This window comes from Danio rerio, chromosome 22 (assembly GCF_049306965.1).
Source record: "Danio rerio strain Tuebingen ecotype United States chromosome 22, GRCz12tu, whole genome shotgun sequence".
In the NCBI taxonomy this organism is placed as follows: domain Eukaryota; kingdom Metazoa; phylum Chordata; class Actinopteri; order Cypriniformes; family Danionidae; genus Danio; species Danio rerio.
This window is the reverse complement of record NC_133197.1, coordinates 29,772,011-29,796,342: the sequence shown is the minus strand read 5'-3', so window position 1 is coordinate 29,796,342 and position 24,332 is coordinate 29,772,011. Positions and strand designations below refer to the sequence as shown.

The following is a 24,332-nucleotide window of genomic DNA, read 5'->3' as shown; positions in this document are numbered from 1 at the left end:
CAAAAGACAGTGCTCACTGAGCAGTATAGTCCCTGTCCCTAAACTGGGGCATTAGGACTCACACAGACCACAGGTTGAGCGCCCCTGCTGGTCTCACTAACACCACTTCTGGCAGCAACCTAGCTTTCCCATGTGGTCTGTCATCCATCCGGACCCAGCCCTGCTTAGCTTCAGCGGGTAACCATGTGAAAGTTGCTTAGAGCTAGCTGCCAGCTTCTTACTATTTGCTAATTAATTACCACCTTATGTGGAATTCTGAATCTGCGTCTCCTTTTTGAGGCTGCTATTGTCCACTGGAGGTTTAATTTTCGGTCGCGGACACATGCTTTGAGAGCCTTCATGACTGAATGAATGAAATATGTGGTTTTCCACAGTAAGTTCCAAACTTTGGAGTGAAAACAATCTCAGTCAACATAAAGTGCTGAAGTGTTGTTCCAATCTGAAATGCTCGAAATTGATATACGCCACCACCGCCGTGCTATCCATCCTGACCAGTTTGTGCTGCTGCTCCAGCACTGGAAAAAAAACGGTGGAGAGTGAGGAACACTGCCAACAGCTCCAGGTGATTGATATGCCAATGCAACTGAATTCCTTTCCACAGGCACGCAGTTGCATGCCCGCAACACACAGCCCCAGCCTGTGCTGGAAACATCTGTTGAAACAACAACATGATTGAACGCCTGTTCTAGAGGCACTCTGGCCTGTAGGAACGAGGGGTTGTTCCAAGGGCTGAGGGCGCGGTGACACAGCCCAGTAACAGTGACTCGGTGTGCGCCCGCGTGCTATGTGCTTCTGGGGACTCGATCGTAAAGCCAGTGCTGAAGTGGTCTCATATGGAGTAGTCCGAGTGGCGTGTCGCCATAATGACTGTCCCTTAGCTGTTAAAAGTCTCTTCAGCTTAAAAAGGATAGCGTCTGCTGGCGCCAGGTGTGCTTATATACTCAGTTGATTGCATATGCTGCTCACCTGCGCAGGCTTGCGCTGCCAATTCATTCTTAATTGGCCCGTTTAATACTCTTCAGACGAGTAGCTTCTGAACCGAATCTCCCATACGTGGATTTAAAACATCAAATCCTCTTATAGTGCTTCCGTTCCCCTCCTCGGGGAACGAAGGGTTACTTTAGTAACCTCGAACGTTCACGGCTGTGTATTTCACCAGGGTCAGCCCTCTGTCTGCCCCTGTCTTGTGAAAGTAGATTGCTGTCCTCCTGGCAAAAGATGCAATCGAGCTGGTCCCTCCAGCCGAGATGGAGAGTGGGTTTTACAGCCCGTACTTCATCGTACCCAAAAAGAGCTGTGGCTCACGGCCAATCCTAGATCTGAGCGCTTTGAACCGCTGTCTGCACAAGCTGCCATTCAGAATGTTCACACAGAAGCGCGTCCTCCAGTGCAACATGACTGGACGCCTGTCCCAGAGGCACACCGGCCTGCAGGAACGAGGGGTCATTCCAGGGGCTGAGTGTGCGGCGACACAGCGCAGTAACAGAGACTCGGTATGTGCCCGCATGCCATGTGCGTCTCGGAACTCAGTCTTGAAGCCAGTGCTGAAGTGGTCTCATATGGAGCAATCCGAGCGGCGTGACAGCCGCAGCGGAAGCCATATGCCCCAGGAGCCTCTGAAAATATTTCAGTGGGACCACTAACTTGCTGTCGAGCTCCCTCAGACAGTTCAGCAGCAGGCGAGCGCGCTCTCCGGAGAGGCGCGCTACCATGGTGACCGAGTCCAGCTCCATCCGGAGAAAAGAGATCCTCTGCACCGGGGCGAGTTTGCTCTTTTCCCAGTTGACCTGCAACCCCAATAGGCGGAGATGCCGGAGCACCTCGTCTCTGTGCGCAGTCAATTGCTCCCGAGAGTGGGCTAAAATCAGCCAGTCGTCGAGATAATTGAGTACGCGGACGCCCGCAAGCCGCAGAGGCGCTAGGGCACCCTCCGCGAGTTTGGTGAAGACCCGCGGAGACAGAGAGAGCCCGAAGGGGAGGACCTTGTACTGCCATGCTCGAACTTTGAACGCAAACCGCAGAAACTGACGGTGGCGTGGAAGAATGGAGACATGAAAATACGCGTCCTTCAGGTCTATGGCTGCAAACCAATCATGAGGACGAACGCATCGGAGGATGCGCCTCTGCGTAAGCATTCTGAATGACAGCTTGTGAAGGCAGCGATTCAAAACGCGCAGATCTAGGATTGGCCGTGACCCACCGCTCTTTTTGGGTACGATGAAGTACGGCCTGTAAAACCCGCTCTCCATCTTGGCTGGAGGTACCGGCTCGATTGCACCCTTCGCCGGGAGGGCAGCAATCTCCTCTCGCAAGACAGGGGCGGACAGGGGATTGATCCTGGTAAAATACACGCCCGTGAACCTTGGGAGGCCTTTTGGAGAACTGCAGTTCGTAGCCGAGTCTGATCGTGCGTATGAGCCACCGCGAGGGGCTGGCCCGCGCTAACCAGGCAGGCAGAGCCCTCGCTAATGACGTCATCGCAGCAATCGTTGACGTACCCGCAAGAGGGGCAGCGCGGAGCGGGTGTGCTGATCCGGGGAGCGCGAGGGTCCCGCAGAAGAGCTGGAGGAGAGCGATTCGCTCTGGCTCCGCACCCTGACTCCTGAGAGGGGGCTTGGGGGCTGGGAGAAGGGAGACCGTCCCCCCAGCGCCTGAGAGCCGCTGGCGGAGCATGCAAACCCTGCGAGCTGAGAGGCAGCGCGTCCCAGACTGGAAAGGCTTGAGCTGTCACATCCGGGGAAGGGAAAAAATGCTCTTTGATCGAAACTTTGGTGGCACTGAAAAGTACCGTTGGAATATGGGCCCCGCCCTCCAGCGGGGAAAGAGCAAGTCTCCTCTTCTCCGGATGGCCTGTCTCAGGGACCCTTCGCGGTCCGTTTACCGGACTTAGCGGCGCCCTGGGCAGGAGGGGCTACCGGCTTTCGGCGTGCTCGACGCTCCCGCTTCACCGGAGGCGGGGGCGGGGCATCGGCCGTTGGCGGGCGCCCTCGCCGAGGAGCAGCGGAGGTGGATGGCTCTGCCAGGGATGGAGCGGGCTTACGGCCCCGCCGATAGATGACATTGCCCATCGCATCCGACTGCTTTTTCACCACCTTGAACTCCTGGGTGAATTCACCAATGGTGTCGCCGAACAGGCCAGCCTGGGATATGGGCGAGTCAAGAAAGCGAACTTTGTCAACATCGCGCATATCTGCCAGGGTTAGCCAGAGGTGGCGTTCCTGGACCACAAGTGTGGACATCGTCTTCCCCAGTGCGCACGCGGCGGACTTAGTGGTCCGGAGAGCATAGTCGGTCGCCGTGCGCAGCTCCTGTAACAAGCCTGGGTTAGACCCACCCTCGTGCAGCTCGACCAGCGCCTGCACTTGGTAGCGCTGGTAGGTGGCCATCGCGTGCAAGGCGGAAGCTGCCTGGCCCGCAGCCTTCTAAGCTCTAACTCCAAGGGAGGCAGAAACCTACAGGCTTTGGACGGGAGAAGGGGCGGACCGCGCAAAGCGGGGGCGTCACACGGACAAAGATTGACCGCAATGGCGCGCTCCACCTGCGGGATCGCCTCATACCCCCTGGCAGCTCCACCATCCAGGGTGGTGAGGGCGGAGGCGGATGCAGCGCGGGCAGAGAAAGGTGCCCTCCAGGACTGCGTGAGCCTACTGTGCACTTCCGGGAAGAAGGGGACGAGAGGCTTCGAAGGCTTCGCCTTTTGATCCTCTACGTAACACCCATCTAGTCGGTCCGGCCGCGGGGCTGGGGGATGAACCATCTCCAATCGACGGCCGAAGCAGCCCGAGAAAGCACGGCCAACATGTCCGCTTCAGGATCCGTTTTGACGGCGCTCGCTTGCCCAGAGGGGGCGAGCGGGTCCGGATCATCGTCGGACAATGAAATCCCACCCTCCGATGCTGCGGAGGACATCTGATCTCCGGTGTCAGCGAGCGTGAGAGCTACCATCTGATTAGACGGATCACTCCCAGTACCCGAAGCTTGGATGGAGCGCTTGGAGGAGCGAGATGTCCGCGAGCCCTTGGGCAGCGTGTACCCACTCTGGACCGGGAGAATTCTCGTTCGCTCAAATTGCTGTAGAAAGCAGGAGGAACCCTCATCGACTCAATCAGAAGGCTGTGAAGTTTTGAAGCGAAAAGTATGGTGTGTGCTTGCTCCACCTGTGCTTATATGCAGAGATAATTGGCAATAAGTTCCAGGTGCGCAGGCTTACGCTGCCAATTCATTGGCATTTCATTGGCCCGTTATATACTCTTTCAGACAATTGGCTTTCTGAAACAAAATCTCCCATTTGTGGATTTATGATTAAAATCCACTAATAGCATTGGAGTTCCCCATGCGAAGGGGAACAACCTTTTTTTGGTTCCTTAATGAAATCTTGATGAAAAGTTCTTAAAATTAACCTTATTGTTTTTTAATGTAAAGAACATTTCAAAAAAACCTGGTTTCACAGACAAGGGTTAGACTAATCAAGTATTAGGCCGTAGATCAATTAGTACATTTAAATAATTTTTTAAAGGTGTCTTGTAAAAAATCTTGAGACAAATAAAAACACTGATACATTTGAACATCAGTCAGTGCAAGTTTCTTTTAGTTGAAACACTTCAGACTTTTATTTTAGACTTTGGCTAACATAAAATTAAAAATCTGTTATTAATTACCCTCATGTCATTCCTATCGCCGAGACACAAATTAAGATATTTGAGATAAAATGCTAGAACTCTCAAAGTTCAAAAAAGTAGGCTAAAACAATCCATGTGACTTAGGGCTGGGCAATAGATCATTTTTATTGATTAACTTGAATGGATTGTTAACATCGTTTGAATGATATCTGTCGATGCTTAAATGTTGTTTGCACTTTGTCAGAACTTCCTCCTATCTACTGAATTGCATGATGTTTCATGTGTGTTGTGTTACATTTTCACTGTTTACAATGACAGGACCTGTCATCTTGCCTTTTTGGCTTGTTGTTACTGATTGCACTTAAAGCTTATGGTGAAAATTCCCAGATCTTATCCCAAAAGGGAAATTTTAAGTATTGGGGGAAAATGCATTAAAATTGTAAATTGGGTTTAATTTTTGAAAAAGATTTTTTCAAAGTCCATGTTGCCTAGCCCTAGGGATGGCACGTTAGCGTAGTGAGTAGCATTGTCGCCTTATAGCAAGGAGGTCGCTGGTTCGAGCCCAGGCTAGGTCTGTTGGCAATTCTGTGTGGAGTTTGAATGTTCTTCCCATGTTCATGTGGGTTTCCACCAGGTGCTCCAGTTTCCCCCATGAGTCCAAAGACATGCTAAATGTTAAATGTTAAACTAAATGTTACAGAACACAAACATGGTGTGGCTAAATATCAACTTTGATATCAATGGCCCTGAGAGTAAGTATATCGCTCAACCCTAATGTGACTTCAGTAGTTTAACTGTAACACTTTTGTGGACTCTTCTGCTTCAGGCCAGGGTGCGAGGTTGAGGGAGCTCTAGGATTTTACCTAAAATATCTTAATTTGTCTTCTAAAGATGAACAAAGTCTCTGGGGTTTGGAAAGGCAATTTTTCATTTGAATTTTTAGGTGAACTGATCCTTTAAGCCGTGTCTGAAACCGTGACTAAATAAATGTTAATTAACAAAGACACTTTTTTAAAAGGTAAAGTTAAAGATGTGAACACCTTTTCATTGAAACATTACAAAAAGGCAAAAACGTTTTACTTTAAGGGTGTTTAGTGTGACCGCATGCAGCTGGATCATAATATGTAAAATTTATCTTTTTGTTATTATCACAATAATGTAAATGTTTATTAGCACTGTAGTCATGTCATTTCCAAATAAACCATTTCAGTTACACTGTGTGATTTTATTTCACTTAGTTGGAAATACTTTTTTGTAATTATTGTTTTTACTATTTTTTGTTAGACAATTTACAGTGAGTATAAGCATTCTGTCACCTGTCTAAGTCAGATTATTGAACTTTCAATATGGTTTAAAGGACAAAACATTTTAGTACAAAAGCTAGTATTGATTTACAGTGTAATTTAAGTTAAAGGATAAAGAGTAAATGCCTCTTCAAACTTGTATACAAAATTAGGGAAAAGGTAGTGTGGATTCTGGGGTGATTGCACCCTTTATTATTACAGGTTTGAACCAGTTTACAGAACAACCCTTCTAGTTTTACAGGAAATTTACTATAACAATTAACTGTTGAAAACTCTGAGGCTGCTCGGTGGCTCAGTGGTTAGCACTGTTGCGTCATAGTAAGAAGGTCACTGGTTTAAGTCCTGACTGGGACAGTTGGTGTTTTTGTGTGGAGTTTGCATGTTCTCCCTGTGTTTGCGCAGGTTACTTCTGGGTTCTCCAGTTTCCCCCACAGTACAAAGACATGCACTATAACGCCCTATTCACACGGGGCGTCTGCGTCAACGCTTCCCATTCACTTTGAATGGGTGACGTCAGGCGTTGCCGAACTGCATTGTGGATCCGTCGGCGCCGATTCAGAAGCATTCCTCGCTGCAGAAGTTGGGACCAGCTCAACTTTTCAAGCGCCGACGGAATGGCCTTCCATGTATGCTGACGTACACACATATTGCTCCACATGTATTGTTTGCCAGAAAACCAGCTCTGTTCACAGGTCAGCGCGAGTTCCTTTGCATCCAATACCTGTCATCGAAACTCCATTCAAACGGATCGCCATGGACATTGTTGGGCCACTGGAAAGAAGCAGTACAGGCAACCAGTATATATTAGTCATCTGTGATTACGCTACACGATACCCTGAAGCATTCCCTCTACGCAGCATCACAACTGCTAAGGTAATCACTGCATTAACACAACTGTTTTCCAGAGTTGGATTCCCGCAAGAGATCATCACTGATCAGGGCACTAATTTCACATCAAGACTGATGCAGTTACTGCACAAGCAGCTGGGCATCCATTCCATCCGCACAAGTCCCTACCATCGTCAAACCGATGGATTAGTAGAGAGATTTAATCAAACCCTCAAAAGGATGTTGAGGAAATTTGTAAGTGACAACGGCAAAGACTGGGACAAGTGGCTTCCGTTCCTGCTATATGCATACCGAGAGGTCCCACAGGCATCCACAGGCTTTTCGCCTTTTGAACTCCTGTACGGATGGCAGGTGCAAGGTCCTCTCGATCTGGTGAAGAGGAGTTGGGAAGCATCAAGCACTACAGCCAAAGGAGAAACTAACATTGTAAAGTTTGTATTACAGATGAGAGACAGACTTGAGAAGTACCGAGAGCAAGCTCAGGAGAATCTGGAGGAAGCTCAGAAGAACCAGAAGCTGTGGTACGACAAATAGTCTCGACGGAGAGAATACCAACCAGGACAAATAGTGCTGTTACTATTACCATCTTCCACAAACAAGCTATTGGCGAAGTGGCAGGGTCCCTATGAGATCACTAAGAAGAAGGGTCCTGTTACCTATGAGGTGTTTCATCCAGATAAGGGGAAGAAAAATCAAACATACCACGTCAATCTTTTGAAGGAATGGCGGGAGCCAGGACCTGAGTGGAAGAAAGGTATGTTGGCCTGTAAGGTGGAGACACCTGAAGCAGAAGATGACGACAAGGTGGACTTTGAAACCCCAGAACACTTGCAGTCAGCGGTAAGCCTGGAACATCTGCAAGAGAGGCAAAGAGTGGAACTGACCGAAGTGTTAAACACCTACCCAGAATTACAGAGAGGAAGACCTGGAAGAACAAACTTGGTGGAGCACAAAATCTGTCTAACGGAAGCAACACCTATTTGTCAAAGGCCATATAGAGTGCCTGAAAGCCTGATTAAACCCTTGAAGAAAGAGCTGAAGATGATGTTGGAAATGGACATCATAGAACCATCGACTAGTGCTTGGAGTAGTCCAATAGTCATTGTACCTAAGAAGGATGGTACACTGAGAGTATGCCGGGACTACAGGAAGTTAAATGCGGTGTCCAAGTTTGACGCTTACCCGATGCCACGCATCGATGAACTGGTCGAGAGGATTGGGAGAGCCAAATACATCACTACTTTGGACCTCTGTAAAGGATACTGGCAGGTACCCTTGGAGAAGACGAGCAGGGAGTATACTGCATTTAGGACACCAGTGGGGCTATACCATTTTAAGACCATGCCCTTTGGTCTTCATGGAGCTCCCGCAACATTCCAAAGACTCATGAATCGGGTATTAAGAAACTGTGAGGAGTACAGTGCCGCATACCTGGATGACGTAGTCATTTATAGTACTACCTGGACCGATCATGTACACCATCTGCACAAGATTCTGCAGGAGATACAGGGAGCTGGTTTGACACTGAACGTCGCCAAGTGCAAGTGGGCCAGACACGAAACAAGGTATCTTGGGTTCCAACTGGGGAATGGAGAGATACGACCACAAGTTGACAAAGTGGAGGCACTCCACAACTGTCCTAGACCTCGTACCAAGAAGGAGGTACGATCCTTTCTCGGACTGGTGGGATGGTATCGGAGATTCATTCCTCAATTCTCTGAAAAAGCAGCACCCTTGACGAATTTGACGGCTAAAGTCATAAAGAATCCGATTCCGTGGACCGAAGAATGTGAGAAGGCTTTCATTACCTTGAAAGAGAGAATGTGTACTGTACCTGTTTTACGAAGCCCAGACTTTACAAAGAAGTTCTTGGTACAGGTGGATGCCTCAGCGAGAGGAATTGGAGCAGTGCTTATGCAGGAGGATGAAGGTCAGGAACACCCCATTCTATACCTGAGTAGAAAGCTGTTGCCACGAGAGACCAGGTATGCCACCATTGAAAAAGAAGGATTGGCTATAAAGTGGGCACTGGACAGTTTGAGATACTACCTGATGGGTAGAGAGTTTACCCTAGAAACGGATCATAGAGCCTTAACCTGGATCAATACAATGAAAGACCAGAATGCCAGAGTGACCAGATGGTACCTGTCACTGCAGCCTTTCAAGTTTAATGTAAGATACAAGGCGGGAAAGAGCAATGTCACAGCAGATTACCTGTCACGATTGCCTGACGTCGGCAATCTAGGAGAGGTGGAAGGTAGTGTGACAAAGGAGTTTGTCACTGGCCTGCGGCAGAGCTGTACACCCACATATTCACGCACACACACATAACTTACCTACACTCCACCAGCCGATCTACCGGGTGCACACGGGAGATTGCGCTGTAATAAAAACACATACACGCACAAACACATTATATACTCCATTAATCCTTGCATATTCTGACACGCCATAAACCACTCCGCATACATTTGTCTTACCTGTGTGTCCGTTTGTGTTTGTGTTTGTTCGTCTCGTTGCGTCCCTCTTCCGGGTTGCGCAATCGCGGCTACGGGAGGCAAAAGGGGCCAAAAAGGTCATGCACAGCATTTTATGCACAGTGATGCGCTGCACATGCGCTGAGTGGTTGGGCACCCGGGGGAGACTATGTGTTTTATGTGGGGGATGAAAAGAATGGGAAAACAATGAAAAAAGGAGTATTCATGACATGTGAAAATGCTGATTTAATAATTTTGGTTTTAAAGTATATAGTAATGCAAATGAAGTGTATGAAAGTGTGAAATGCTTACCTGAAAGATTTGTTTATGTCCAATACTTACCTTATACTTACCTTCAATATAGTTTAATCCAAACTGGGTGGAGTCACTCACTATAAATAGAGTGACTTGTGCTCAGTTCAGGGTGGGAGTCGTAGGAGATAGAAGGTGTGAGTAGTGGCGAATAGTTGGTTTGATAATTCTGGAGAACAAATATTTTGTATATAATTATTTTGTTACTTTATTGTCTCTATTTGTTTGTTTTGTTGTTTGTTTATTTTTTGTTTATATATATATATATATATATATATATATATATATATATATATATATATATATATATATATATAWTTTTTTTTTTTTTTTTTACTTTTATTTTTGGGATTTTTGGAATGGAAACTTTTGCACTGTAAATAAACGCACCTTGCACCATAGTGCTACGTCGGCTGAGCCATCATTCATTTTTTTCTTGTTTCACACACACCCGAAAAACGCCTCTGTGTGACAGTCAGCCAATCAGATCGCTGTATGCAAATACACCAGCTCAGACAGTGGCCTATTGCTGACTGAATTTCATTGGCTGACACTTCTATGACGATCGTTTCAGCTCCAACTTCTGACACGCCCTCTGTCAAGCGTTGACGCTGAAGCCCCTTGTGAATAGGGCGTAAGTGAATTGGATTAACTAATTGGCCGTAGTGTATGAGTGTGTGAATGAGAGGGTGTATGGGTGTTTCCAAGTACTGGGTTGTGGCTGGAAGGGCCTCTGCCACTTAAAACATAGGCTGGAATAGTTGGCGGTTCGTTCCTTTTTGCGACCTTTGATCAAAAAAGGGACTTTGCTGAATGAATAAGTGAAAATCTCTGAAAGTGTTTCAGTTATCTGTACCTCATTTTTGTCAACTGTGACCATGTCCACACTTTATCCATAAAAAAAAAAAACGCACCAGATGTCTACAATTAAAAGTAATATTTTAAAATCATACTTTTAAAATCATTTCACATATACGCCGAAAGAAATTGTGGTTTCCAATGTTTTAATTATCTGTCTGTTCTGTGTTTCATGGTTGATGTTTCTCTCTCTGCTTTCTATGTCCTTTAATAATTGATTTTTGCCTATGAACCCTGTTTATTAATATATTACACATTAGCTAAAACTTTACTAATGGTAAGGACAAAAAAAAGCACAAAGCTATCCATGGCTCACAGAGAGAAAAAGAGAGAGAGAGAGAGAGAGAGAGAGAGAGAGAGAGAGAGAGAGAACTCGTCCCCAACAAAACCTTCACAAACACATTGACAAAACATTAAAATATAATTATGATGAAAAACTAAAAACTGAATTCAACCTCCAAACTAAACTTCAAAGTTATTCTGCCCTAAACAAAACCACACAGTTTGACAAATTATTTATCATTAAAACAATAAAAAAATAAAATACACATTCTTAAATATCGCCTCTGTGATCATGACCTGGAAATAGAAAAGGGCAGACATAAAAAATCCTGTACTTCTAAAGAACAGAGAATATGTAAACTAAATAGAGGATGAAACAAACTTTCTTCTGTTCTACCCCAAATACACCACAACTAGAGAAATATTTTTCCCCCAATTTGAAACATTGACTAATTAATTTTTTTAATTTAAATGACAGAAACTTTACCATGTACTCAGAGAGGATGAATTGACGTCTAGACTAGCTGTAAAATATGTATACACCCTACACACCATAAGAACTGGTTAATGTAAATTCATGTGTCTTATTTAAATAATTGAGATTTTTTATTATAATATTTATTATTATAATTGTTATATTTATCAAAAACATTTGTAATGTTTTTTTTTGTCATTTATTTTTTATCTACTGTATTATTATTATTATTTTATTTTATTTTGATGATTTTAAGATATTACATATTTGAAGTGCTTTGGCAATACTGTACTGAATGTCATCCCAGAGAGAGAAAGAGAGAGAGAAAGAACCATGAATATGCCTAGTGTTTATACATTTTTTTTTTCAAGTTTTTGTAGTCTGAGAAATAATGATAATGCAGTGTGTTTTATTTGATTTTATGTGGTTTGTAAAGTGTTAATTAGTGAGGTTAGTTCATTTCCTCAACCACTTATTTGCTATGAAAGTTTCTGAAAAAAAATTATCAAAAAGTAATTAACCTTTTGGCAGACAACCTTTTGGCTCAGTGGTTAGCACTGTCGCCTCACAGCAAGGTCACTGGTTTGAGTCCTGGCTGGGTTAGTTGCCATTTCTGTGTGGAGTTTGCATGTTCTCCCCGTGTTGGCGTGGGTTTACTCCTGGTGCTCCGGTTTCCGCCACAGTTCAAAGTCATGCACTATAGGTAAATTGAATAAACTAAATTGGCCGTAGTGTATGAGTGTTTGTGTGAATGAGTGTATATGGATCTTCCCCAGTACTGGGTTGCAGCTGGAAGGGCATCCGCTGTGTAAAACATGCTGGAATAGTTGGCAGTTCATTCTACTGTTGCAACCCATGATAAATAAATGGACTACGGCAAAAGAAAAAGGATAAATGAATATGCTATTCTTAAATCTTATATATTGAGTGTAGTAAAATTCAATAGATGTAAAGTCATTATCTTGACACGTGAGATATTTTAACTAATGTAACGGGGGGAGAACACAAATGAAAGCCAATCAAATTAAGATACAGTGGCGTTACCCAGAAGAAAAAGTAAAACCAGTGACAAATCTCTGCATTTCGCAAAATATCTGTGGTAAGTCTCTAACCACATGTTGTCAATAATTATTTACTAACTAAACTAAGTAGATTAATCAATTTACATAGTTTTTTGTTTGTTTGTTTTACACAAGAATCTAAAGGCTTCACATGAAATAGAAATGATAAACTTCTGTTAAATAAAAAATTATGAAGTCACGATGGGCTTTTCTTTACAGATCTTTAGGAAATAGGAAGAAGAAAGTCAAGTTGTGTCAAAAGAGTGTAATATATTTTAAAATAATGGACTTGTGGTAAATGGTTAAACAAATTTAAGGGCACTAATAACTTTCATTATACATTTTATAATATCTATTTGGCTTTTTGGTCATTTACATCTCGTCATTATGAATACATGTTTTTGTTTTGAATAGTATATAAAAAAATTCGAATAAAAGTTGAAAATAAGTCTGTTTGTTTTTTGCTTATTTTATAATTATTTTAAACAAACAGCAAGTTCAATATATTTTTTGGAAGCTTAATATAACCTATTTATGGTTAGTTTTCACCATTTAATGCCACTCTTAGCTTTATAAAAGTACTGTTCAATTTTTTTTGTTTGTGACCTGCGACAAGTTGGGTCCTGACATATTTGTATTGAGTCTAGTTGATTGCTGATACCACCTAATAAAAAATAATATAAAAAATAAAAATAAAACATACACTACCTGACAAAAGTCTTATAGCCTATCCAAGTTTAAGGAACAACAAATTATAAGTTGACTTCTAGTTGATCATTTTGGTATCAGAAGCGGGCCAAGCGGCTTATATAAAAGGCAAAGGCCTCTAGAATACCCTTTTTTAAATCAAAGTAAAATATTATCAAGCCTTCATATTTAATTAGGATAGTAAGGCCCGGCTTTGTTTAGACATCTTGACACTTAACAGAAAAATGTACAGTATAGAATATAAAGTGATGGTGCGTTAATATTGTGTATGACTCACATGAGCTTGGAGGACTGCATCCACACATCTCGGCAATGACTCAGATAACTTATTAATAAAGTCAGCTGGAAGGGCAAAGAAAGTGTTCTTGCTGGACTCCCATGATGGACTTAAATTTAGAAACTAATGATACAATAAAACAATGTCCTGTGAGTGATCTAGTTTTAAAGTCAAACTCTGAATTTATATTTATAGGTCACTTTGTTGCATCATTGACTCTGATTGACTGATGAACATTAGGATGTGATAAGTGGAATAAGACTCTGGTCTGTTAAACTATTAGCCTAAAATGATATACACTCACGACATGTAACGTCCATGACCACCTTAGGTGAGCATTATTTTCTATCAATTTATTAGCCTGTAGCCAATTATTTCTTACATAATAACTACAGTAATTTCGCTAGCCTAGATATTTTCTATTGCAGAATATAGAAACTCTCTTAAAGTTGTTATACTCAAGTAGGACCAGCAGATGGAGCCAATATGTGATAATAAATCTCAACCATAAAAATAATGCTAGCTTTAGTAAACATCAAATTTATTTCAATTGCAACTGCTGAGAGCTGATGAAATACTATCATAAGCCTGATTATTGTTTGATTTGTGTGTCAACAGACATCATATATTGGGTATAAATGGTTTTATACTGACAATCTACTTCTAATAGAAATCTAACACAGTAATATTTCTAATCATCTAATGGCCCGTTGTCAAACATTCTTTACATAATAGCTAAAATATAAATTATGTCTATATTATTGCAGAATGTAAAATCCATAATAGGAACTTTCAGAATATTATTAACTATAACCAGCAGATAGAGCCAATGTGTGATACTTGTCACCGACTCGGTCCCAGTCACTCCCCTCGCTGGCCAGCAGAGGCCACCATCTCCGGACTTCTAAGCATTACATCATCCACTTACACTGATCTAGCACACCTGAACTGAATCCTGCTAATGACCCACGTACCCTTTATAAGCCGCACTCAAACACTCAGTCTTTGCGAAGTCTTGTTCAGCCCCGGCCAACATTACTGAGCGTTATATCCTGCCTGATCTCCTGTGAATTACTCCAGCCCGTTTCTGACTCTGCTTTGCCTTCTGCCTGCCCACGACCCAAGCCTGATACACGGACTCTGATACTCGCTGCCTGCCCTTGACCCAAGCCTGATACACGGACTCTGAATCACGCCACCTGCCTCTGATCCATGCCTGTTAAATCACTCTGTGTCTGTCAGCCACCAGCTTTAAGACCTTTATTACTATTGTTGTTGTGTGTTCGCACCTTTGTGCGTGTTGGATGTTTGAATGAAAGTGTGACTAATAAATACTGCATAATGGATCCCTCCGTGTCAGTCTTCCCGTTACAGAACTGAACCTCACAATCTTTAGCTAGTTTAAGTAGTTTAATTCAGGGATTCCCAAACTTTTTTTATTCCGGGACCCACCTAGGCAAGTAATTCAATCTCACGACCCACCATAATATTTTAATATGGAAAAATGGGTAAAAATGTATCCATTCAAAGCAGTCAAAAATATATGGTGTGTGGCTTTTTGGATTTTGCGATTTTGATATTCACAAAATGAGGCTTGAAGTGTTTTTTGTGGGATGATTGCTGTAACTGTGATAATTTTTTTTTTGTTGAAAAAGATCATCTTTTTTCAGAAGAGAATATGATCAACCTTTGATCAAGCTCCTTGATTATGATCAAGCTCCGTCACATTGTAGTAAATTCTACTGCTAGTGTATAGTCATAAGAAACTAAATAGCTTTTTGATCGACTACTACAAGCTGGGAAAACATCAGATAAATATGCCAATGCAATTAAAGTTATAGCTGAATAGATCTATTATTTACACATTTGCTTGAGGAAGAAATGATGGGGGTAGTTACATTACTACTATTTTCCATAACATCCAGAACAGAGAATATGTAAACAGTGTGGAACAAACCAAATAGAGGATGAAACAAACTTCCTTCTGTTCTACCCCAAATACACCACATCTAGAGAAATATTCCCCCCCCCCCAATTTGAAACATTGACTAATTAATTTTTTTATTTAAATGACAGAAACTTTACCATGTACTCAGAGAGGATGAATTGACATAGACTAGCTGTAAAATATGTATACACCCTACACACCATAAGAAATGGTTAATGTAAATTCATTTGTCTTATTTAAATAATTGAGAATTTTTATTATAATATTTATTATTATAATTGTTATGTTTATCAAAAACATTTGTAATGTTTTCTTTTTTGTCATTTTATTTCTTATCTACTGTATTATTATTATTTTTATTTTTTTATGGTTTTAAGATATTACATATTTGAAGTGCTTTGGCAATACTGTACTGAATGTCATCCCAGAGAAAGAACCATGAATATGCCTAGTGTTTATACATTTTTTTTTTCAAGTTTTTGTAGTCTGAGAAATAATGATAATGCAGTGTGTTTTATTTGATTTAATGTGGTTTGTAAAGTGTTAATTAGTGAGGTTAGTTCATTTCCTCAACCACTTATTTGCTATGAAAGTGTCTGAAAAAAATTATCAAAAAGTAATTAACCTTTTGGCTGACACAGGCTCAGTGGTTAGCACTGTCGCCTCACAGCAAGGTCACTGGTTTGAGTCCTGGCTGGGTTAGTTGCCATTTCTGTGTGGAGTTTGCATGTTCTCCCCGTGTTGGCGTGGGTTTACTCCTGGTGCTCCGGTTTCCGCCACAGTTCAAAGGCATGCACTATAGGTAAATTAAATAAACCAAATTAGCCGTAGTGTATGAGTGTTTGTGTGAATGAGTGTATATGGATGTTTCCCAGTACTGGGTTGCAGCTGGAAGTGCATCCGCTGTGTAAAACATGCTGGAATAGTTGGCAGTTCATTCCACTGTAGCATCCCATGATAAATAAATGGACTACGGCAAAAGAAAAAGGATAAATGAATATGCTATTCTTAAATCTTATATATTGAGTGTAGTAAAATTCAATAGATGTAAAGTCATTATCTTGACACGTGAGATATTTTAACTAATGTAACGGGGGGAGAACACAAATGAAAGCCAATCAAATTAAGATACAGTGGCGTTACCCAGAAGTAAAAGTAAAACCAGTGACAAATCTCTGCATTTCGCAAAATATCTGTGGTAAGTCTCTAACCACATGTTGTCAATAATTATTTACTAACTAAACTAAGTAGATTAATCCATTTATATAGTTTTTTGTTTGTTTGTTTTACACAAGAACCTAAAGGCTTCACATGAAATAGAAATGATAAACTTCTGTTAACTAAAAAATGGAGTCACGATGGGCTTTTCTTTACAGATCTTTAGGAAATAGGAAGAAGAAAGTCAAGTTGTGTCAAAAGAGTGTAATATATTTTAAAATAATGGACTTGTGGTAAATGGTTAAACAAATTTCAGGGCACTAATAACTTTCATTATACATTTTATAATATCTATTTGGCTTTTTGGTCATTTACATCTCGTCATTATGAATACATTTTTTTGATTGAATAGTTGTAGCGTACAGTCCAAAGATAAAATTACTTATTGATTTTAGTATTTGATATTTACTATTTGATTTGAGTATTTCGCATGGGTTTTACGACTCCTGGCTCCAAGAAGTCTGGATTTTCGTGACAGCTTAAGTTGCTCAGGGGGGACTGGAGAGATAAGCAGAGAAGGGTCTGTCGCTTCAAAGACATTCCTGCCCAAATACACACACACACACACACCCACGAGGCTGTTCCGACAGAAAGAAAATGAACTCATCAAATCCTGAACCAGCACAAAACTAAGGTGTTATGTTTTGTAAACTTGGTATCTCATTTCTGACTTTTCTTACCTGTGTAACCTCTCTTATAACCTGTATGCATGTTCCCTTTAGGCCTTTGTAAAGCATAAATATTGTAAGGATATGAAAAATTATGTTGATGTACTTTAAACCCCCCATGTTTGGTACCGATGGGTTTCTGCTGACATCTTACAACACATGATGCATAGAGCAAGACCATAACTCGCATTGCTTTATTCATTAAAGCCCTGTACTAAAGGCCTGTCCGCATGCTTTAGGCGGACACTCAAATTTGCATACGAGCAGCCTCGAGACAAAGGAAGGGTTCCCGCTCAAACTTTGTACTGAAACCATTGGTCAGAATGCTAAACGGGTTGTCACGTGACCTGCAGGTATAACCAGACCTTTTGCCAAACATCTGAGCAGAAAGAGAACGTCCTAAAAAGAACATCATTGACAGTGGCCCTCGTGCCACACGGCTCTTCACAGCCGCATAAACTTTCCTGCCACGTTTTCTTTATTTTCCGGCAAAGTAAACTCAGTTTAAAGTTTGCGATCGTGTTCGTCCGAACTGCATTACAAACTCAACGCATCCAGAAGGACATCAAAGGAGTTTCATCAGGACGGAAGCATAAAGAGAGAGATCCCAGGCATTAAGTCCAGGTACCTTTAGTTATGCGATTAAGCTGTGCCCCTTTTATCAAAAAGGTGTTTTCTATAATCTTGGTGGTCCCGAATGGTGTGGTGGAACTGAAAGTTTTGTCACTCTTTTACCTGAAATCTCTATTTCCTCGCTTTACTATTTCTCTTTGTTGTTACACGTTCTATAGACCCGATATCTCCACGTGGTTTACCTTTTGTTCTGTGTTTAATGTATGTTTGTGCGTTTGTTCGTTATCCGTCTGACTAGTCAATAAATTCCATTATAATCAAGTGAATTGTATTGTTTGCCTCATGAGAAAATGTCACTGAAATACAGATTCCCCTGCTTAGCTATTATAAGTTGTTTAAAACTTTTGAATGATTAATCTACTTTGCAAGAAGTAGCAATTAAATTCCCTTTTTCTAAACGAATAGATTATTATCGTGTCCGCTCGGAAGAGCGACGGCTCTGCTTGTATTTGTTTGGTCAAATTAGCAATAAATTGATCCAGAATATTAATGATTAATAATAATTCGTTATTGTTGATAATTAATATTCATAATCTGGGAATCCGCTCGGTCGCGCGAGCATGATCATATACAGTCATATGTTTGTTTGACCAAATTGACTGAAGCTTAAGCTGGAATATTAATAATTAAGAATAAACCGTTATTGTTGATTATTAATATTCATAAAATGAGCTAATTTCATGTTACAAAGTATATAAAAAAATTCGAATAAAAGTTGAAAATAAGTCTGTTTGTTTTTTGCTTAGAATTCTACAGAAGAAATTAAAGAAAAAAAACTATTGATGCGTAATTGTTTAAATAACATTTAGTTTCATTATAAAACGTTTTTTAGGTGTAATTTTATAAACTGAATTTTCCTTTGAATAGTAGTCCTCTTATGATTCAGATACAGTATCATCCCATATCATATTACATCAATTCAAACAAACACAAATCCTGAATAGGCCACTTCTGAAAAAAAAAAAAACCTGACAAGCAACAGGAAGTCTTCAATTTTCTTTAAAATGTCTGTGTAATAACAGAGTTTGACCTAACATACAACATAAAAGTTAAAGGCAACACAAAAACAACAACCAAAGAAAACAGAAACCATGAATTTCACTTAATAATGTGACGTAGCCTAGTTTTTTTGGTCCCACTTTATATTAAGTGGCCTTAACTAATATGTACTTACACAGGAGTTAATAAATAAATAAATAAATTTGTTACAATGTACTTATTGTGTAAATACATGTATTTACTGTGTACTTATGCATGATTAATTACCTGTATGTAGTTACATCTGTAATTAACTTCTGTACTTACATTTGTAAATACACTGCTGACCATTCCCTACACCTTAACCCACACTTAAACCTACCCATACCACCAAACCTGTCCATAACCACACTCCTATCGCAACTCATAAGCACCACAAGTGTTCTCAAATACATTATGAACACAGTAAGTACATTGTATTTATTATTTGATGCAAGTACAGTAGTAGTTAAGGACACTTAATATAAAATGGGACAGTTTTTTTTAAAAAATATAGCTAAGAATAAATGAACAATGAACTTGAATATGTGTGTTCATCATCAAAAACTATGCAATGCAATTGAAGAATGTTTCCTACCAAAGTGAAGCATTGCTGGAATCCACACATGTCAGCTCATGCACTGAATGTCTAGAGGAAAGCGGCAGGGCAAACGGTCAGCCACAGATGCAGAACGGTGCGAAATCACTTCCCTAAGCCCTCCCTCATGACGTGAAAAAGTTTCCATAACACTGGAAAAGTCATTTTGATTTGTGTGTGTGTGTGTGTGTGTGTGTCTGTGTGTGTGTGTGCATTTATTTAGTTTATAAATTTATTTTACCAAAATACTGAGAAAACAACATAAATATTTCTATGAATACACTGTAAAAAATTTGACCTTAAATTCACAGTAAATTACTGGCTAATAATTGCATTACTTTCACAGTAAATTACTGTATGTAAATTCACAGTAAATTATTGTGAGGTAGTTCACAGTAATTTACTGTGGTTTTGTCACATTAAATTATTGTGAAATTACAACCATATATTGTAACTTTACAGTAGATAATAAAGTCCGTTACTGTGATTTCACAGTATTATCTTGTAGAATTAACTATATTTTACTGTGAACTTGCAAAACGATTACTGTGATTTAGCAGTAGGTTGCGGTTTAAATACCTGATTTAACTGTAAAGTTAAAGTTATATCCCGGATTACTGTAATTTAACAGTTTGGTGCTGTAAAATTTCAAAGCAATTTTAGGTCACACAAAAATGAAAATTCTATCTTGATTTACTCACCCTCAGGTTGTTCCAGCTCTGTTAAAAATGATTTTTTTTTGTTAAACACAGGAATAAAAATATCAAATATTCCTCTTTGTGTCCAAACAACCTGAGGATGCGTAAATGATGACAGAATCTTCATTTCTGGGTGATCTGAGAAGACTCTAAAATCAAAATAAAAACAAACACACATACATTTTACAGATTTATTTAACAGCTTAATGACATCTGTGTAAACATTTCAGAAAACTTTCAAAAGGTGAAGGTGAAGCCTCAAAAAATACTATAAGAACATATTAATAAAAAAATCTGACATCATATGTAGCATACATATAAAAAGCAGTGCTTCAGAGTGCGCTCTCTCTCTCTCATTATATATATATATATATATATATATATATATATATATATATATATATACACACACACACACACACACACACACACACACACACACACATGAGAGAGAAAGAGAGAGAGACAAAACTTCTTGCTAAATTAGGCAGTCGTCTATTCAAGGTCAATCATTTTCCTGATAATTTTACACACTTGCTGGTTGATGTGTCTTCTCTGCTTCTTTGACTTCGTCTGTCTTCCATCTCCAAACTGGTGCCCAAAAAGCACCTATAAGCAAAAGGGCAGACAAACAGTTAGCTTCATACAACACTACTGGGACACTACTGCTGCACTAGAGAGCAAAATTACTGTTAGCTTAGTTTGAACATGCTGACAATACTGTAGCTCAGTCAAACTGCAATTATTTAAACAAAAACATCTGAAAAACATTTCCATCACAAACACACATTCAAGAACAGTCTAACAACAAATAGTGATTTGAATGACCTAGGCAGAGCATTTTAAAACAGTTGATTTGATTTACACCTTCTGTTTACAGACTATAATCTAATGCTGGGTTCACACTTATTGCAAAGTAAACACATGCATACTAAAAGTACTTGCTCTTGAATACTAGCAGGATGTTTCTTGCATCAAGCTAATTTTTCATGATTTAAATATTAGGAAAATTTTGCAAAAAAAACTTGATTGAAGTGATACAGCACTTGTGTTGTATTCATTTCAATCAAGTTTTTTGCAAATATTCCAAATATTCTTCCACATGTTTTGAGTTTCACTTAATTTGTGCTGCCCAGTAAAAATTTCCCACTATTTATGCATTTGCAATGACTTGCATGTAATCCACTCACCTGAATAGGTAACTTCACATATGGTATAAGAGCCCCATCCTTTTAAAGACAGCTTCCCCTCTGGTCTCCAGCACAGACAAACAAATTGTGTCTGCAACACGGCCCTTTATAACAAGGGGACAAGGGGAGTCATGACTTGTGCTACTATACATTCCTTGTTTAACCCCCCCCCCAAAACAAGCCCTCAGTTACAATATTTATTGTAGACATTACCTTAAATTCCAGAGTGCAAAAGGCATCTTCAGCATACTTCAGTTTCAGACCAGATCCAAAGTCAGTTGTGAAATCCAGGTGAGGTCCCATGACCACTCGACCCTCCAAGGAATAAGACTAAAAGGGGGAAAGAAGGACTAAATTAGAGGTGTTTGTGAATAATTAAAATTGTTTGTAGAAACAAAGTTGACATTCCATGCTCTGCCTATTAAAAACCAAGCAAACAAACACACATGCCCAGTAAAATTGCTAATAAAAATAAAAACTATAGTTTAAAAAAATCTTTGTCTAATATTTACTACTACTGGAGGTACTGGTGGAACTTCTGGAAGAAGAAAAAGAGTTTGTACAAGAAACTGCTCACAACAAATCTGTGGAAAAACCTGACATTTAAAAATCTAATAAAAATGAGGAAGGCATCAACATTACCTTTAATAATCAAGCAAGGGTTGATTGGTAGCATCAGTGTTTCAACATCAGTAGCCGCATTTCCACTATCGGGCCAGTGCGAGCCAGGGCTTTAATCGGGCCGGGCCGGGCCAATAGCCCGGGAGGTTGAGAAATGAGGCCGAAATCATGTCGCGTTTCCACTGACGGGCTAATAGCTCACAGCGCGTCACGCAAACACCGCCCACAGAACGTCCCCGAATCAAACGTCACACAACCCGCCCACTTCAGATAAAGCACACCATATAATCATCACGAAACGAAACCATTAAAATGAAGACAACCGAAACAAACAAATGACACGTTACTGTACAGCAGTACATGAAATGTCTATACGCACAGACCTGTGTATTTCCATTCATTACATTTGTTTACTCGCCGACCAACTGGAATTGTTCATCGACTGCTCTCGCCGAACGCAGGGACCCATCACAGAGAGCGCACACATCGATAATATAAAGCCACAGAAATTCTCCTTTATAACTCGATATTGCATGTATTTTATAACATCCTCGTTTTGATAGAAGTCGTGTTAAGTGTTTCAGCATAAGAGCGAGTAGCCTTATAAAATATAGCCATATTTTCGCGCTCGGCAGCTATTCACTAAAGCTCTTCATTTAAAGTTTCATTTATAAATTTAACCACGTCATATAAAACATAAACAGTTGTTTGAGTAGGCCTATATAGAACCCATTTTGTGTTTGGACTTTCCCCCATATGCGTTTAAAGCAGCGAGCGCTGCGCAGGACTGGGTGACAGAAAAAAAGGTAGGCTATAGGAGATTCTGCTTTCACTCACCCAAATAATGCTGTTTGCGCGATTTGATTAATATCATCGTATCCAAATACTTTATAAATAATATTTCAAACCTTCTCCGATGTTAATTGTTTTTATAAAATATCGAAAATCTTTTTTTTTTTCAGACAGGTCTTTGTAAAATGAAAGTTATAGGCTATATGTGTGGCTTTAAAACGGTTCGATTTATGTGTTGTATATAGGCTACCTACATATAGCCTAGCTAGCTTTTGTTTATTTTATATTGGTTTATTTATTTAATGTGATTTTATATTTATCCGATATTTGTAATTCTTTAAATTATATTTCATTAAAGCTTAGGCTATTTTATCAGGATATGAAACTATATTATTTAAAGTCTACGAAAGTGGGCACGTCTTTGTTAAGTTTTATGTCCTTCTGTTTTATTTTTATTGTGTATTATCTCCAAAATAAATAAAGAAAAAAGCCGCTCGCGGCATAACGGAGCTGTGAAGGAGCGTTTTTGCCCGGTCTCACACACACATACAGGCATCTAAACGCGCACAAACAAACATTTTAAACTTGACAAAAACTCTCGAAAACCTTTACTGTCTGCTGTGTTTTTAATATGGTGTAAAGATTATTATGCGTATTGAAACATAAAGGAGGACGCAGCAAAGAACGTCACTATAAATTAAAACTATTTTATTATTTTATGCAGCAGCCTTACATTTAAAAGGGAAACATAAGGGTGATCATACGCAAAAAGACCCCAGACTATAAGGCTAGATGTTTTATTTCCCTTATTTCTTTATTTGTTTGGCGCATGTACTCATGTGCGATCAGAAAACTGCCCGCCTCTCCTTTCTCTCCGCCCTGAAGCCCCAGCTGGCCCTCCTTGGCCCAAGGTATTCGGCGGGCCGAAAAAGGCCGGCCGCTGGCCCCAAGAAAGCCCCGCTTTGGCCCGATCAGGCCCCGGAAGTGACAGTGGAAACCCCACTGGCCTTGGCTCGCCCTGGCTCGCTCGCTTTAGGCGCGATAGTGGAAACGCGGCTAGTGGCTGTGGCTGCAAAAAAATATGAATATAATAAGAGTAGAATAAGACTCAACCTAACACACGCACACACATACTCTCTCTCTCTCTCTCTCTCTATATATATATGTTATATATATATATATATATATATATATATATATATATATATATATATATATATATGTTTAGATCGTGATAATGAATTTAGGCTATATTTGTGTGCTCAGAATTTACACTCACCTCACACTTCAGCTATTATCAGGTACACCTGATCACCAAAAAACAAAATCTACAGTTAGTGACAATATACAATTAGTTCTCATTAGTAAATGTTAGCACTGCATTAACACCAGTGAGAAATATACAATATGTACTGTGTTAGTGTTAGTTTAAAAGAATACAACTGAATTATAAGCCTCATTTAAAAAAACAGTTAAGACTTGTTTTCATAATGAGTTTAGTTTATTTAACTAACTTACGTTAACGTTACAGTGAACAAAATTAACGTAAAGTTACATGATGGTGACTAACCGTATAACGTTAACTTAAGTGAAGGTCAGAGCTTACCTTAACTTTAGTCATTTCACCTTTACTACAGTCTTGTACTGAAACAGAAAAAGCAGTTAACAAGAAGTTAATTAAAGAAAATTCCCTTTCTTTTATCAGGAACTAACGTTAACGTTATGCT

At 40.2% G+C, this 24,332-nt stretch overlaps 1 long non-coding RNA gene across 1 annotated transcript; it reads right to left on the bottom strand.

Moving 5' to 3' along the window:
* Positions 1-20,473: 20,473 nt before the first annotated feature.
* Positions 20,474-21,981, bottom strand: LOC141380090 (uncharacterized). The gene is made up of 4 exons (XR_012397515.1): positions 21,835-21,981; positions 21,406-21,522; positions 21,193-21,296; positions 20,474-20,611 (listed from the first exon to the last, which is right to left on the bottom strand). It is a non-coding gene; the product is annotated as an uncharacterized lncRNA (long non-coding RNA).
* Between the last annotated feature and the right edge of the window lie 2,351 nt (positions 21,982-24,332).